The sequence below is a fragment of the Panthera tigris genome, chromosome F2 (genome assembly GCF_018350195.1).
Source record: "Panthera tigris isolate Pti1 chromosome F2, P.tigris_Pti1_mat1.1, whole genome shotgun sequence".
Taxonomy (NCBI): domain Eukaryota; kingdom Metazoa; phylum Chordata; class Mammalia; order Carnivora; family Felidae; genus Panthera; species Panthera tigris.
The window spans coordinates 27569455-27587048 of NC_056676.1; the positions used below are offsets into that span (position 1 = coordinate 27569455).

At 36.8% G+C, this 17594-nt stretch overlaps 1 protein-coding gene across 1 annotated transcript in view; it reads left to right on the forward strand.

Moving 5' to 3' along the window:
• The first annotated feature begins 13874 nt into the window (after positions 1 to 13874).
• The window catches only part of PKIA (cAMP-dependent protein kinase inhibitor alpha), a 92619-nt gene continuing 88899 nt past the window's right edge, over positions 13875 to 17594 (forward strand). The window contains exon 1 of the mRNA XM_007073805.2: positions 13875 to 13988. The gene's annotated coding sequence lies outside the window, so the exon portion shown is untranslated. The remainder of the gene's footprint in view (positions 13989 to 17594) is intronic.

Here is a 17594-nt window from a genome sequence, read left to right on the forward strand (position 1 = left end):
TGCTTGTCACAGATAGATGTGGACTGTTACTTCCTTGAGCTGCATAAAACGCAGAGTTTTAGGATCATTTATGAGAGAGGAGTTCCACAAGAAGGGAATAATAGTATATACAGTAATCTGGCAAAAGAAGGTTGAGCTCATTTTAATGTCATGTAAACAAAAGGTTTGTTCTAGTATTTCTCCCTTGAGTTAGTGAAGAGTTCAGAAAACTTACCATAGCACGCTCTCAATGGCACCATTTTTAAAAACTTTTGCTAAATCCTGCTATACAAAATAGTATCTGTCCATCTACATTTCTTTATTTTTAAGTGTTGCTTGGAAGGAAACAAAATAGATAAAGATTGACTGAAGGGAGAGATGGAAAGTGACTTGTTTTAGAAAAGGTTCCAGGAAAGATCTCTAAGAGGAAGTGACATTAAAGCTGAAACAAGAGTATGAGAAAGAAAGAAAGAAAGAAAGAAAGAAAGAAAGAAAGAAAGAAAGAAAGAAAGAAAGAAAAAGAGGAAGAATAAAAACGATATAAATAGAAACTCCCTACTCAGAAGTGCTGCATGAAAAATCTCATCCTGTACCTGGGTAAACGATTGACTGATACCAGTGTGAAGGAGATCAACACAAGACACAGCTGATCAGATTGATAGGGACCAGAATCTACAAGGCTAAGGATTTTTATTTTATTTTAGATGCAAGTGAAAGCCATTAATGGTTTTGAGAAGATAGTGGAAATGATCAAATTCTTTTGGGATACTAGACTGTTCAAGTAGAACAAGGGAGAAATGACAGTGCCTTAGACGAAGATGGTGGCAATGAATATGAAGAGATAGATTCCAGAGCACTTATTGATGAAGTCTATGCAAAAATTGAAGAAAAGAAAGGAATCAAGGATTATTCTTAGGTTTTTTCTTTGAGTTAGTATTTGAATATTTGAATCATGGTACCATTCATTGAGGAAGAAAAGATTTGCAGGATGGAACAGTTTGGAAGAAGGAATAATTAAATAACTGGTTTTCATTTTAGACATCTTAATTGTAGAGATGTCAACCAGTGTTTCTCAAACTTACCCAATGAAAAGAATTATCTAGGGAAGTTATTACATATATGGATTATCAGTTTTTCTGCTAGAAATTCTGGCCCATTAGGTCTGAGTTGAGCACAAAGTACCAGATTTTTTTCACGCTCCATGGATACGAGGCAGCTATAAAAAATAAAAATGAAGAATATCTGTATCAACTGATACAGGTTGATTTACAACATACATGAGAAGCAAAGTTCAAAAGAATATCTATACTATGCCACTTTTTACACGTAAGAAAGAAGGGCCTATAGCAAAATGCACATGTATCTACTCATCTGTGCAAAAAGAGATACAGGAAGGATAAATCAGAAACTAGTGTAATTGATTATCTATAGGAAGCAGCAGGGAAAAGAAGAGGAGAAGGGAAGAATGGGAATGGGATAGAAGGGATGAGAAGGAGATGACAGTGAATTTATATTATTGTATAGTTCCAATTAAAACTATGAACATTTTTCACATACCCAAGTAAATAAATAATTAAAATCAAGCAGGATTTGAAAGGATACTAAAACGGAACATAAAGAGTCGCAAATAAACCTCACTTTATTACAAATGAATAACAAAATCACACAAAAGGACGTAGGAAGAACTAACTTCCAAAGTAACTTTGGAAAACAGTACTATAATATACTGTAATTAAATATACACTTAATATATACTGCAAGGCTAAAGACAAAAAGAACTATACACAAATATTAAACTTGTTAGTAAATTTATTTTTCACAGAGGTACAGGTTAATGATTTTTAAATATTTTATGTGTATTCTAGAACTGAGCAAAAAATAGATTATGGATAACGAGAATTGGATTTTTAATTGTTAGCGAAAGGAGTTACAAATAAGGAAAGGATAAGAGAGACTAGAATAAACCCTATGGGATTGGATTGGAATCAAGGTAGTAGTCTGAACTCATGTATCATTTTGAACTCTGTGTGTGTGTGTGTCTGTACCCAAAAAGAAAAATATAAAAATGGATACATATTTGTATGTGTGTATGTATGTATTCGTACATATGTTGTTAAGTCTGTCTACTCAAGAGGCAGTAGGTACTTTGGGTAGCAATTAGTACACCTCATACCAAGATGCTGATTTCTAAATACCATTATTTAATGCAAAGAAAAAGAACTCTATGGAGAGATGACTGATTCAAGCCTAGGACAAGGAAAAGTAAAAGAAGGGTCTGAAACATTTGTAGTGCCAGAAAGTAAGGTATGACTCAAAAAGTTGTATGGCTACGTAGGAAAAACATGGGAGACAGCTTGAAGTAGTACCAATAACCAAATCTGGAACAATTTGAGAAACAAAATAATTAATAATAGAAATGGATTTTAACCCACAGAACAAAATAAATACCCACAAGTTCATTCTGATATATATAAATAAATAACTGAATAAATCCAGAAATGAAAGAGATGGAACAGCTCTTCCTTTCAGTTGAATTATAGTTAACAAATGTGGACGAAATAATGGGAACAGAAAATGATAATTTGTCAAATAGCACAGTAATTGTTGGAACCAGGGATTATTGATCATGTTAAAATTAGTGTGAGAAAATAAAACAAGAAGTAGAACATTTGAGCAATCTCAATTTCAAAGGGAAAAATAGTAATTTTGCAGCTATCATTATAACCAAGCCATCTAAGTTAGTATCACCATTAGTGAGACATATGAATTTCTTGAATCTCTTGATATGGTGCACTGCCAAGGGCATAATATCTCCCTGTGGTGTGTTCTCGTCAGGAAATACATAACCTCAGTCTAACCATGAGAAATTTATCAAACAAATCCAAATTGAAAAACATTCTACAAAATAACTGGCCAGGATTCTCCATTAGTTCAAGGTCATGAAGATAAACCTAGGAACTATCTTAAATTGAAGAATGAGAAGATATGGCAAATAAATGCAGTAAGGGAGCGCGGATTTGAACCTGGACCACAGCAAAATAGACAATATTTGAATATTAGTCTAAAAATTAGATGATAGTATTGTGTCGATATAAACTTTCTGGTTTCAATAATTGTGCTATGATAACATAAACTTACCATTGGGGGATGCTGGGTAAAGGGTATATGGGAACTCATGCTGCTATATTTGAAGTTTTTTTGGTTAACTAAATTTGATAACACAATTTTGTAAAAACTTAGTTCGGGTGTTTCTTCTTTTTCATTTCTTTAAGAAAGAAATCTCGTTGTTTAGTGATAATGCTAATTCAGTGGGGAAGATGAGATTTACACAGAAGGAAGGCTAACATTCTTGAGTTGTGGCACAGGGAACAGCCAACTTTGAATGGCCACTTAAAGACTTCATACAATTAAGTGTCACGAGTGGAACACATGAACTACACAAATTTATGAGGAGTTGGTAACATAGAATCAAAGAATTTTCTCATTGTAAAAACTCTTACTTTTCCAACTTCTTAGCTTCAATCTCTGCTAAAACACTTCAGTGACAGGAAGCTCATTACTTTAAAATGCAATCTATTTTACAGTTGAAAGGTTCTACTTGCTAAAATGTTCGTCCTTTTATCCACCTAAACCTGGCTAATTGGTCTAAAATCTTCAGTGTGGAAAAACTTAATCCCTTTCATTGGACAACTCCTAATGTAGATTCGAGCCATCACCTTTGCCTCCTGGTCTTGTTTTATCTCATCTTTTCTCAGTTCTTCAGTTACTTTTCATAGTGGTTAGATTCCAGGCACTTGACTGCATTGATCACTTTCTCCAGCATAATAACCCATTTGTTGAATATGGTATTTTAAGTCTAAAAAAAGTTGTTATGTGTAAAAAATCCAAACATAAAATTTCCAATCAATAATTCTTCACCTAACATGATTCAAATATACTAATTGTTAAGTAAATGAGAAATTCCAGCTTATTTCATTTGTACAGAACTATGAGAGTATGTACTTATCTATAATGTGCAGGCAATGTGAATTATTTGTGTGTCTATGCACATCTGATGCTATATCTGATGCTGCTTAACGATGATATGAACGTGATATTCTGCTATGTACCAAAAAGTTAAACATTCAAAGAAAAATCTTTGCTCCCCATGGACGTACATATATGAACTTTTTGCTCTATTTTTTGTGTACTTCTCACTTTCATTATTCCTTTTTGGCACTTAAGTGCATTCACCAAATGGTACCATAAACATTAAAGTAGATTACTTCACTTTACCTTTCATGAGATTATTATACTTATCAACCACTATTTGAGATCTTACATATGAGCAAGTCATTCTTAACCAGTTAAGCACAGAGTTTCAGTGAGTGCTATTGAAAGTGCACACACTTAGATTTGAACAAATTACCTCTCTGAGCCTTCATTTTTGTTTGTGTAAAATAATAATAATGTTGAACGCATAAGGTAGACAGTAGAAAACCACCTATATGTAGGTGCTACATGTAGTTATTTGACTGACAATAAGCATTCATTTACCGTTAACATGATGATGATGGTGATGGTGATGATGATGAAGCTATCAGCAAGTGTCCTTATTAGGTCTTTAAGCATGGGTACATAAGCCACAAGTTCATGTCTGTGTACATTTAGTTTCTAAGACTAGGCTACCTTTGCCCTCTCGTGGCCAGCTCCCACTCTTCCTCTGTTTCAATACCTTCCAAGACAGCTTAGGCCCTTTCTTGTATGAAACCTCTGTGAACTACCCCTTGAGAATGAACTTAAAATATGTTGCTTGCATTTATATCATGTACAAACTTTGGCAGTGAAAGTTATAACATTTCATTGCAATTTTTGTCTCTACGTCAAATTGCAACTCTTTTAAGGAAAACAACTATATCTTATTCCCAGGACCTAACAGTGCCAAGCACATAGTTAAGTCTTCAAAAGTTTGTTTTCTTGTTTATGTTTTTTTATGAATGAAATAGTGAAAAAAAAAAAAAAAGAAGGAATGATTGTTAGAAGATACTCTTTGTTCTCTAGGAGGTATATTATAAATGCTTAGTTAAGCACATTGAAGTTACTTCTTCTAGTAAGTTACAGAAAATTCTTAATGAAACATTAGACTCATTGATGTGCACACAGTCTTAAGAATGGACTTTCTCATAACTCGTACAATTTCCTACATAGCAAGTAAAAGTTAATCAATGTCAGGCTTTCCTCTATTTATATTTATATAATCTTTAATTTAAGAAAAGCCATCTCATGCTTCTCAGTTAAGTTACAAACATTAAGGATTTTAATATTTAAATAAGGGTGAGACTAGCTTTCTCTCATAATTCTTCATTCCCATATTTAAAAAGAATGTCAAATTTTTAACTTTTTTGACCACCATCTTACAGATTCAGTTAAAGTGTGGTCCTTAACATCATCCCAAGTTTTTAAACTAATAGAAGAGGATTAAATATCTAGTGATTTGAATGTCTTTTGGTCAGTCTCTTGATGTTTCTTTAAAAATAATTCCCATTGACCACAATATCTGTACTTTCAGTCTTTTTTTTTTCCCACTAAAAATAAGAAAAATTCCTGGTGACAGTTACAGAATCATCCACGAGGGGGCAAACATGCCTTTATATACACAGTGAGGGGGAAAATTAGCCTTCATATACTGCTTACATTGGAGGGAAAAAAATGGAAGTGAAGTCAATAGTGAAATTTGGCCCAGATTAGAAAACAAGACAAAACAAAACAAAACAAAAGAGGACTACATATCTCTTTGAAGATAAAATGTTTTCTTTAATTTCTATTTTTTATTCTTATTTCCAGTGCTAGAGGAAGTGCTCTGCAAGTCAAAGCCAAGTGTAGCTTGCAAAGCACTTGAAAACACTGCAAGTTCTGTTATACTTATTTCTATACTAGCAATTTTAAAATTAAAAAAAAGTTTTGTAAAATGCATTTCTGAAAGACTTATCAAAAATATGCACCTCACTTTAGATGATGCTATCGACTTAAGTGCCAAGAAATTACAGTTAGGAATTAAGCTGAAAGAAACACTATTCCTGTGGGACCAGGTGAACCATGGGGGTCCTAGTTGTGTTTGCTATTAACATACCACTCTGAGTCAGGACTTTCAGCTCTTGTGATCCAATATACAGTTAAAATCAAGTGTAGTGTCCAAGGTCTAATTCCTCAGTTCCCTGCTTCACCCTGTTACAGTCCATGGTCCATCACCAGAATCACTCCTTTGTGTGGACTCTGAAGTAAGTCCCTTGGCCCTCACTCTCAGCTGTATTGGCTGTGCAAAATGCCAACCCTCACAAAATAGAATCTTATGCCAATTCAGTACCTGTGCCGAGCAGCTAAATATGGCTGGAGAAAAAGGAGCAACCTTGCTAATTGGTCTCATTTAATTTATAATCACTAATCCTATGTTAGCTCTTAGTACTTAGCAGAAAACTGACTACTTAATCGATTTTCTTTCCCTCTTCCCTAGGTGATAATTTCATAACTTTTCCTTCCTTACATCTCCAACACCTATGCCTCTTTCTAAATTCTCAGATGCTTCTTATTTCATTGACAACGTAGGTAGATCAGAATAGAATCTCCACAAGCTCCAAACATCAAGTCTACCAACCTACTTGGGTCTATCAGAAACCATATGCTCTGCCTTCCTTCTTTTGGCAGAAGAAATATTTGTTCCCGATCTCAGGCCAAACCCTTCACTCTGCACTGGATCCCTCTCCCCTTACCTAATCAGGGATTTTTCTTCTATTGTGTCTCTTCTCTCCCACATCATCAATTATTCGCTCTCTGCTAGATGTTCCCATCAGTGTATAAAGATGTAATACCTCCCATTTTAAAGGGAAAAAAAATACTTTCTTTGCTCCCATACTCCACTCTAATTAATGCTCCATGGCTCTGCTTCTCTTTATAGCAAATCACTCAAAACTACTTAATGTTTCCACTTCCTTTCTCCCATTTGCTGATTTTTGTCCTCTCCGTTATACAGAAACTATTCTTTTCAAGGTTATTAATTATCTCTATGTTGCCAAATCTTAGACTAAATTATCAGTTCTCATCTTACTCAATCTACTAGTGGCATAGCACTAATAATCACTCCCTCTTCCTTCTAACACCTTTCCACTTGACTTCTGGGACAATTGTTCTTATCTCTGCTGACTTGTACCCTTTGCTGGATCTTCTAGATACTGCAGTGTCCTATTGGTCAGTCCTCCAGCATCATCTATTCTCTGCCTATGCTCACTTCCAAAGTAACTTCATCTGGTCTAAAGACTAAATACTATGATGATTCACAAATTTTCTCCTTCAGCCATTGTATCTCTCTCTCTCTGAATGCCAGACTACTATATCCATTGTATACTTCACATCTCTGCTAAGACCTGATAGGTATCACAAATTTAGCATGTCCCAAAACAAACTTCTAATCCCTTAAAGCTTTCTTTTAGCCACTGCCAAAAAAGGTCCTACATGATTTGTTACTCACCTACCTTTCTAATCTCATCTTCTAACAATTTCCCCTTTTGAGCTATTCACTACAAACAAATTAGCCTTCTATAGTCTTAACACAGAAAGTATAAGCCCACCTCCCTACATATGCCAAACCTCTTTTTCAATGTACAACTGACCCTTGAACAACATGGGGGTCAGGGATGCCAACACCCTGTGCATTTGAAAATCCATGCGTAACTTTTGACTCCCCTAAAACTTAACTATTAGCTTACTGTTGACTGGAAGCCTTACTGATAACATAAACAGTCAATTAACACATATTCTGTATGTTATATGTATTATATATTATATTCTTACAAAGTAAGCTACAGAAAATGTTAAGAAAATTAAGAAAATCATAAGGGAAAATACATTTACAGTACTATATTGTAAAAAATCCACCTATAAATGTACCCACGCAGCTCAAACCCATGTTGTTCAAGGATTGACTATATTCATATAGCATGCTCTCACACTTCCAAGTCTCTGCTCAAATGTCCATGGAATATATATAATTGCCCCCACCCTTGCATCATTATACTGTTCCTTCATGGCCCTTCTCACCAACTAAAAAGCAATATTTGTCCGCTTATTGTCCTGTTCTACTGGAACATAAGTTCCATTAGGAAGAGATTCATTTATTCACTTCTTTATCTCCAGTTCCTAGAACAGCACGTATTGGACACTCCATCAATACCTGCTGAATAAATATCAACTTTCTGCAGACCAAACACAGTTCACTGAAAACTATGTTTAAATCACATTTAAATTCCTTTTTTTTATTAGACTAAATTGGATTTGAAGAATTGAATATTCCTTTTTCATGGAAAAATGGAGAAATGTAGAAACATAATTCTTTATAAATACTATTTAATAATCCATTCACTACAATAGAAAAGTTTTCATTAAAGAGTACTTTCTGCAGAAGGGATTTATTGGCTTGGTCAGAGTCTTTAAAAGACTTGAAATTAAAAAGATTTAAAGAGCATTGCCTAAGTAGATTGTTTTACTTCATGACTTCATAATGATGATAAACAAAAAAGGTGTACTTGAGAATTACTTACACCACTCTGTTGAATGTATCATACGCCGTTTACTAAGCATTTTACTTAAAGCAAATATACATTTCACAATTAAATATAGAGTTCCAATCACAGAATTCTCCCTGTATTATACTGATCTCGTATTATATGTCAAATCTTCACCAGTAAAAACAAGGTGAATTCTTAGCAATGTCTAAAGAAACAGTTTCTGTTCTGTTTGTAGTGCTCTTTTTTCTTTTGGTTATATCTGCTGATACTATTCATTATCTAGTACCCATCTTCATAGGAACGATTGTTACCTTGTACTCTTGTATCAGTACTTTTTACTAGTGCAGGAAATCTTAGTCTATGTATAATTATTTGAATGCAACTTTTACTGTAACTATAACTTTGCTACCCTTGAATTACATCTGTATATGTTTTTCATGATACATTTTCTTACCTCATTGAAAGAAATGTTTGTCATAAACTTTTAAGATTTCTGTGGATCATGATTAGTCAGCAGCCAACACACACACACACACACACACACACACACACACACACACACACTACTTCATAGAAATTCTCCTAACCTTTCTTATAAATCAAAATTATGTGAAACAATATTGACTGTCATGTACTACCTGCCCAATTCTTTTCTAGTAAACCAAATTTCCAGCTTTAGGCACACTCCTGTGGAGTGATGAGAGCAGGAGACCTGGCAAGTCAGTGGGTGACAGACGTTGGAGCCAAATCACCCTGACAACTCCTCTCCATAATAAATCTGAGAAGCTAATCTCTGCTAAATTGTTAATGGCTGTTAATGAGATACTCTATACTTGGTTACCACTCCTTGACAGTGTATTTGCATTTAAATGAGCCTCTTCTGGAACAACTCCCTAACCCAAAGGACTGGTTCCACTGCCAACAGCTTCAGGGACACAGGGCCTCTGGCTCTGGTTTCACATTGTCCCTTGCTGAGACTCATGATATCATTAGGCCATTTGATCTCTAATTCCAGGATATCTGAAAGGAAGAACTGCGGACCTCAAAGTCATGATCAAAAGGTTATTTTTTTTTTTAAAGACTGTGCAATGAGGAAGTCATAGCGTAAAAAAAAATGATCTTTCACTTCACTCTATTCTCTACTCATGAAGTTATCTGGCATACTGGTGTATGTCAGGTTCTGAAAAGACAGATTCAAGCTCTATATGTTGACATGAAACATTTCTCATTTTTTATTCCTTTTCTTTCTAGTTCCCTTTTACCTCTTGTCATGGTATAGTACTTGAACAGTTCGTTTCTGCCATTCTACATCTTTAATTTTTGTCTTTTCTCTAGCACCATCAACACTGATTCTCTACCATGAGTAAAAACACCTGACAAGAGTACTTTGATAGATGAAGGAACTTAAATTATCACGAGAAACTGTCTATACTTCCAGTGAGTCTGGCTTCATAGAATGGAAATTATACCATATACAACAGAATATGTTTTAGGACTGTCCCAAGTTGCCACACTTAATCTCCACAGCCTCAGAAAAATTAAAGGAAAAGATCAAATATCTACTTTCACTTTCGAGGACAAGCCAATGTAATAGCTGTTGTTCTTCTTATTTCAAAAATGAGACAAAATCAGATTGTGAATAAAAGGATCTGAGCTCAGATCTGTTCAACTACAAAACCCCCGAACTTCGGAGTCATCGCAGTCTTCTGGTTCCCTCACCTTTCCTTCCTCCTTCTCCTTAACATTATATGGACTTTTGCCTCTAGCACCTGATACTTAGCAAATCCTGTAAATAAATTATAAATTATTAAGCACAGGATTTAGCATATTCTGTCTTCCAGGTGTTCAAAACTCTAAAGGAAGATGGAAGCCTGCCCAAGTGGCCAAGGGTAACACTTATCAAGCATGAGCTCCCCTCATTGCCTGCACTGGGCAATTTCGCATCATCTCATAATATCCTCAAAAAAAATGTTCTGTGGATGGGATCCTAACCTCCTTTTTACCATGGTTCTCTTTAACAATCTGGAGCAGTTTATGTAACTCTTCTTAAAATAACACTTTTAAAATTCATACATATAATATATGTAACTTCAAAGGAAACTAATTACCAATTTTTAAATGCAGTTATTAAAATATTTTTAAAACAAAATTTGTGATATAGAAATATACAAGCATTTAAATTCACTAAATAACAAGATGTAACAATGGTTTATTAAACTACTATACTCAAAAATAGTGATATTGAGGTAATGAGCCAACAATTCTTATATTGCTATATGTGTACACTGGAATTGAACAGTTGAGCAAATGGATGAAAGATTGTTGGAGCCACATTTCTCACTCTCGTTGTAGGAATTTATGAATTAGCAAGAAGAAACTAAAATGAGCTATGTGTTAACATATTACACTTGAAGACATTAGTATGAACTCATATTTAGCTCAATATAAGTATGATAGTTACATTTAGCAATATTTATAAATATGTACACATATCTATAGTAAAAATATATTTTTTTACTACAAATATATATTTCTGCTCAGAGAGCCTAAAAAATGATATCCCCTTAGCAACCACCACACCTTAAGCCCAGATCTTGTTTTCTATTACCATTCTCCAATAAAAAGGAATCAGGACTTCTTGGAGAAATGGCTGATTGTAGGCCTGGGGCAGGAAATATACAAGATGGGCCTGGAGCACCTTGTAATGCCAGAAAGTAAAAAAAGTAATAACACACACACACACACACACACACACACACACACACACACGCACACATCAAAGGAGCACAGGAGCCAACAAATAGAGCTCCCAATGGATAAAGCTGTAACAATTTGAACAAAATAAAGCAGTATTGGATTATGACCCAAAGTATAAAGTAAATATGCACGAATCTATACTGATATAAACAAATTGCATAAATTAATATTTAGGGGACAATAGGCAATCTCCTGTGCAGAATTTCAAATACTTTATGTACATACTCTGCCATCAAGAAGCTGGAGGACAACTCTCCACTCCTTAGGCATAATCTTCACATAGTGACTTTCTTCCAACAAGCACAGTATGGAAAGGAAGGAGTAACTTTACAGTGGAGAAATCTGAGCTCACCGTACTCAGGTGATCAAGGTCAACATCAACAGTCATAAATCACATTTATAGTATAAATTCCTGATGTGACATTATGAAATTGGCACTCTATCTTTGTGGTCATCCTCCCAATAAACCATAACCCCAGTCTTATGGTGAGAAAAGCATCAGATTACAACAGTGAGGCATGCTACAAAATACTTGACCACTACTCCTCAAAACTGTCAAGGTCATCGAAAACAAGAAAAAACTGAGGAACTATCATAACTCAGAGGAGTCTAAGAGGACGTGACAACTAAATGCAATGTGGTGTCCTGGGTGAGAGCCTGGAAACGAACAGAAGACATTAGGTAAATCCCAAGGAAATTGCACAGACCTTGGTTAATATTCATGTAGCAATAGTGGTTCATCAATTGTAACAAAGGTACCAACCATACTAATGTAAAAAGTTAATAATAGAGGAAACTGGGAGTGGGATATGGAAACTCTGTACTATCTCCTTAATTTTTCCATATATCTAAACTCATTCTAAGAATATATATAATGTATTAAATAAAACAAAAAAGGTGATGATGATTTGATTGTACCATCAGAATAGTGATTTTGAGATATCTACAAAAACTGAAATAGGAAATTATCTGGGACTTCTGTTGGTGACAAAGTCACAGGTTCCCCTAATATTATTGTGGTTCATTGCCTGCATTTATATTTAAAGGAAATACTAAATGCTAAACTTCAATTACGGATTAGCAAAACTAAAGATGTAATATTCCCATCCAGATTCTACATACTCTGTGATACAGATTAAGAACCTCAGTGATATTAATGGCCTAATTTTATAAATTTGAGGCTCAGAGATATAAATTAGGTTGCTGCAGCTTCCAAAAAGCATGCATTCTAGGACCAAGAATTCTTAATGATTTTTGTTGGAATTCTGTTTGCTACACTACCTCCCAATTTTGGAACTGCTAAACAGAGGGATGGGAGGGAGCTTTCTTCATGAATCAAATGTGCTTCCCTGGCCTTATGCAATGCAATGCTTATGCTGCTGTTCAAATCCACAAAGTAAAACTGGCTTGTACCTAGTGATGGGAATTCCAAAAGTAAGTTAAATGAGGAAACTCCATTCACACTGAACTCTAGTGTCAAAGAACATCTCTACTTGGGAATGGCTTAACACTGGGAGAAAAAAAGCACCAGCTTTGCTATAAAGAGGGCAATCCTTGGCCCTTTTTCCCCCTTAAATCCCCAAACCACTTAGTGGGTCAGAATAGAGAAAGAAAGGGAGAGAGGTAGTGACGGGAGGGGGGTTGTCGGGGAGAAAAAAATGAGAGAGACAGAGAGAGGAAGGGAGAGAGACAGATTAATAGCTGGTGCCAATTTTAAAAAAAGGTTAAGAAGGGGCTTATATGTGTATTTGCTTACATTATTCCTAAGGCCAATTCTGATAAATCCTTCGGAGGCAAAAAGAAGATACAGCCATCTGCCAATGTGGATTCTGCTTCTTGGCTTCCAAATATCATAGCTGTCACCAGAGCAGCCAGCCCAATTGCGGGGGGTGGGGGTGGGGGGGTGTTAGAGGCAACATCTGTACACTAAGTGCACCACTAAACAGCAACAAAATCCTAGGGCCACCCCTCTCTGTTTCCTCGAGTGCTTTCTTTGGTCGGTCCTACTTCTCCACTCCTTTGGGAGTTTCCCATTCTATTACGTAGGCGACAGGGTGAGAGGTCCCAGCTTTCATGATTGTGAGTGGTTTGGCTGTGTGTGTACATGTGCGCATTTGTGCGTGTGAGTTGGGGGAAAGTGAGGCGTGCTCCAAGGGGTTTAGAAAGATTAATTGCCAATTTAAAACATTTCCGGAGCGTTTGAATGTTTATCTCAAAAGACAATCCCAGTCTCAAATTCAGCGAAATGAACAATACTGATAAGGAAAATGAAGAGGGTGGGAAACCCACACAGTCAAATGGAGCTGTCCATACAGCGGGCGTGACAGGGGAGCTCTCGGAGGAAAGGCGCTATGCAGAGAAAGTCCCTCTGGCTCTTGTCTCTCGGTCCACAATCCGGCAACGCTTCCTCCGTAAAAGCATTAATAGGAAAGAAACCTAAAACCCGGAGGGGTAGCGATCGTCGGGAGCAGTTTCCAGACTCCCTTCCCGCGGCCGGGAGAGGTCCCTCTCCCCCCGCGACTGGCACGGAATGTGGTGATCCGGCCCGGGGCGGGGGATGACTTCATGCTGCCGGAGCGCGGCGGCGAGAGCAGCTGCTGCAGCCGGCAGGTGGGGTGGGGGCCGGCGGAGCTGACCAGGCACTCGGCCGGCTCCGCGGCACTGCGGCCCGGGGGCAGCGGGCGCTGGGACTTGAGCTGACTCCATCCCGAGAAGGTAAGCCGCCCGGCTATTATTAGCTTCCCCCACGTCGCTAGGTTCTTTCCGCGCGGTTAGTAATGGGGTTTGCAATACACGGGGAAGAAGGGGAATATCTCTGCTGCATTCTGCAAAGGGAAAAGGAGCAACAACTGGATTGAAATGTTAATCAGCCAAGTGCCTGAGATTAGAGGAGCGGTGTTACTGGGCAAACAAAGAAGACGGTCAGCCTCTATACTCTTCAAGATAACCGACCGTTGCAATGCCAGGTTTGCTTAGACACTGAAGAAGATTCAAAATGTGAAATAATTGGAGTTGCACTTTTATCTTTCTACTTCAGCCTTCACTTGGTTATTTTCTGGTTTTTGGAGCAGCAGGTCCTTGGAGGTAGCTTGATGAAGTAATCAGAAAGCTTTCCTCTCTTGCCTTCCTCTGTCCTCTCCCTCCCTAGTTGTCAGGATGGGTCTGTGCCCATTTCAATGTCAAACACCGACTTCAATACTGAACCTTTAGTAAGAGTCTCAGATTAGAGGAGAAACTTCTCTTATCTCCTGGAGTTCAGCTTGGGTTGAGCAGCACTTGTCTCTGCTTCTCCCTTCATTTATCATCTTCTCTCGTCAATTACTTCATTGATTTCCACCCCCCACTCCCTTTCCCCGGAATGCCGGGTCCATTCACAGGCCAGCTCTTGTCAGCTCCTATCCACAACCTCTGTTCCACGACTGATTTTGTCAAGGACCTACAAAGGGCATTGCCCTATACCACTTTAGTATTCTCTCTGTATACTGTTACTTGCGTCCTTCCCCCAAATACAAGGCATGAAAAATCCTGCTTTTAGCCCAGTACCAACATGGATCCTGATAACTCCCTTCACTGTAGTCACTGCGGCTACAAGAGGATTTTGAGGACAGCAGAATCTGTTGGGGTGTGAGAAAGAGGACCATACTTATATCTTTGCTCCCTGTGCATAGGCATAGGTGAAAGTACAAATGTGAATGTGTCTATCCAGTTTTTCTTGAAGCGTTTTAGTCCAGCTGGGTTGTGAGACACCTACCTGGGTAGGGTTTGGGGCAGGTCCTCCCCAAAAAGCAAGCAGTGTGTTTGTCCTAGGATTCCCCAATAACCTCAGAAGAGTTTCCAGAGAGGCTTTCCCCACAGGCAGTTAGAAAGCCAATGGAGCTGGCCAATCTAAACCTCAGGTTATTTGAGCATCCTCAAGTCAGTTTCACCAGTTAGGGTTTCTGACCACTTGTTCTAGGATTTCCCCACAAACCTCTTGATGCTGAGCTCAAGTGCTGCCACGTAGGGATGTATATTTGAATAATACGCTTTGAAATGGTTAAGATGGCTGTGATGGGGATTGCAAATGTGCCACTTCACCAACAGAGAGTAGTTGCAATAAGCCAGACTGGGGCATCTGTGTGCCAATATACTATTTAACAGGTGATCTGTTATCTTTAAATTTAGATAGTCTGACTCGATAGCCATGTAATTTTATTTTAGCAAATTAAAATAGGAGATCAATGAAAAAGGCAAGGTTTATAGCTAAAAATTGATCTCTGTCTACCTTCCTTTTTATATATTGCTTTTAGACAAAGATACTGGTTCTGAAAAATCATGTTCATTCTATTATATACCATTATTGCTTTTCTGAATACAATTTCTTTTTATAAAATACACCAAAGAAGGATTTGATTTGGCTTCTTTGTCTCTACCTTTAGTATATGAGGCAGAGGGAGTGGAGGAGGTAGGCAAATCCAAGTGGCCCACTCTGGGAACTCTTCCCCTGGATCACGAAAACCTCAGCATCAATTTTTTCTTTTTTCTTTTGGCTTGTTTTATTATTATTATTATTATTATCATTATTACTACGTGTTGAGTGTGGTTTGGATTTGAAATATTAAAATTTCAAGATTCTGCGATTTTGAAACAGGCACACCAAATAGAAGAGGGAACAAAGAGCAAGAACAGCAAAACCCTTTATTCTACTATCTTTCTTTATTAACCTTCAAATATTTAACTATATAAATAATGATTCTGAATAATAAGTGATAATAAATGTTAATATAATAATTCATTTTAAGAAATTACGAAATATAGATTAGTACAATTGATCTTAAGTACAATAAAAATTTCTATAATTTCGAGGTTTCTTTATGTTGACTACTTAGTGCATGAGAATATCCTAATAACAGTTAGAAATTGAAAGTGTCTATTAGCTGGGTTTCTGAAGAAACTGAATTCTCTGGCAAGAAACGGGTCAGAATACCAAGACTGGTATTGCCTAAGCTGGCATCATACTGCCAGTGGCTTCATAGGTGAAATGAATTCACTAAGTTATGGACCTGCTTTTGAGAAGCCTTTCTGCGAAGAGAGAAAATAAGTTAGAAAATTTAAATTTTCATTTCAGTGCAACTGAGGAAGATAAATAAATTTAAGGGATTTCCGAATTTAGTCTTTGTTATGTTGAAATAATTTTTTTTCTGAGAAAAATGACCAAATTCAGAGTCCAACGAAGAAATATATGTATGACTTCATGACTGAAACTGATTTATGACTTTATTTCCTTTCCTTTAAACGTTTCCCAGGGAAAGGAAAAATTAATTGCCTGTTCAAGAGATGGAGGAGGAATGAAAAACAGGAGGATGTGCACTATTAGATGCCAAATGAACTGCAGGCATTTTTGTAGATTTGACAAAATAGCATGAAGTCAATCTACTGCTTTCTAACCATGTAAAAAAAAATATTTAGTTTAGTGGGTGGGCAGTGTTATCAGTAACTCAGTACAAATTTAGGAGTCAAAGTTGACTTCTCATAACAAAAGGCATTTTCTGGTGCTACCTTATTTTCATTAGTTACAATTGAAATAGACTTATTTTGAGATTTTGAAACACGGAAAAGAAAAAAAATAGGAATAATAAAGCTCAAGAACTGTATTTCTGTTCAACCAGTGTTTCCAGTGAAAACACTTATAAAAAGTGCTATTTTGAAAGTTGCCAATGGCCTCCTGACGGTCAGATTTATGTAATATTTCACCCCCTTCATTATGTCTTTATTTTTAAGTTCTCATCCATGTTCTTTTTAAGTTAAATACTTGTGTTTATTATTTTTTTTAATGTTTATTTATTTTGCAGAGAGAGGGAGAGAGATTGAGAGTGCATGAGGGTCTGGGGAGGGTCAGAGAGAGAGGGAGATAGAGGATATAGAGCGGGCTCAATGTTGACAGCAGAGAGCTGGATACAGGGCTCAAATCCATGAACCGTGAGATTATGACCTGAGCTGAAGTCAGACGCTTAACTGACTGAGCTCACCCAGATGCCCCAATACTTGTGTCTAAAAGTATTATTAATAAGTAATATGCATCAGGCAGTGAGATATCTCCTTATCTAGTTTCTCAGTAATCCCCTTAAGCTACCCTACGATCAGCCTGAACCAAGTGCTCTTTATTTCCAGTTTGTGCCCCCATGATGTCATGCCTATATGTCTTCATTCATTCCTTTCACTCCTCCTGTACATGTCAAAACCTTACTCACATCAGACACTGCCTCTTCCATGAGGCTTTCCCCATACCCACTTGTCTTTGCATCAGATAAATTTTCTCCCTTGTCTAAATTCCTATTGTAC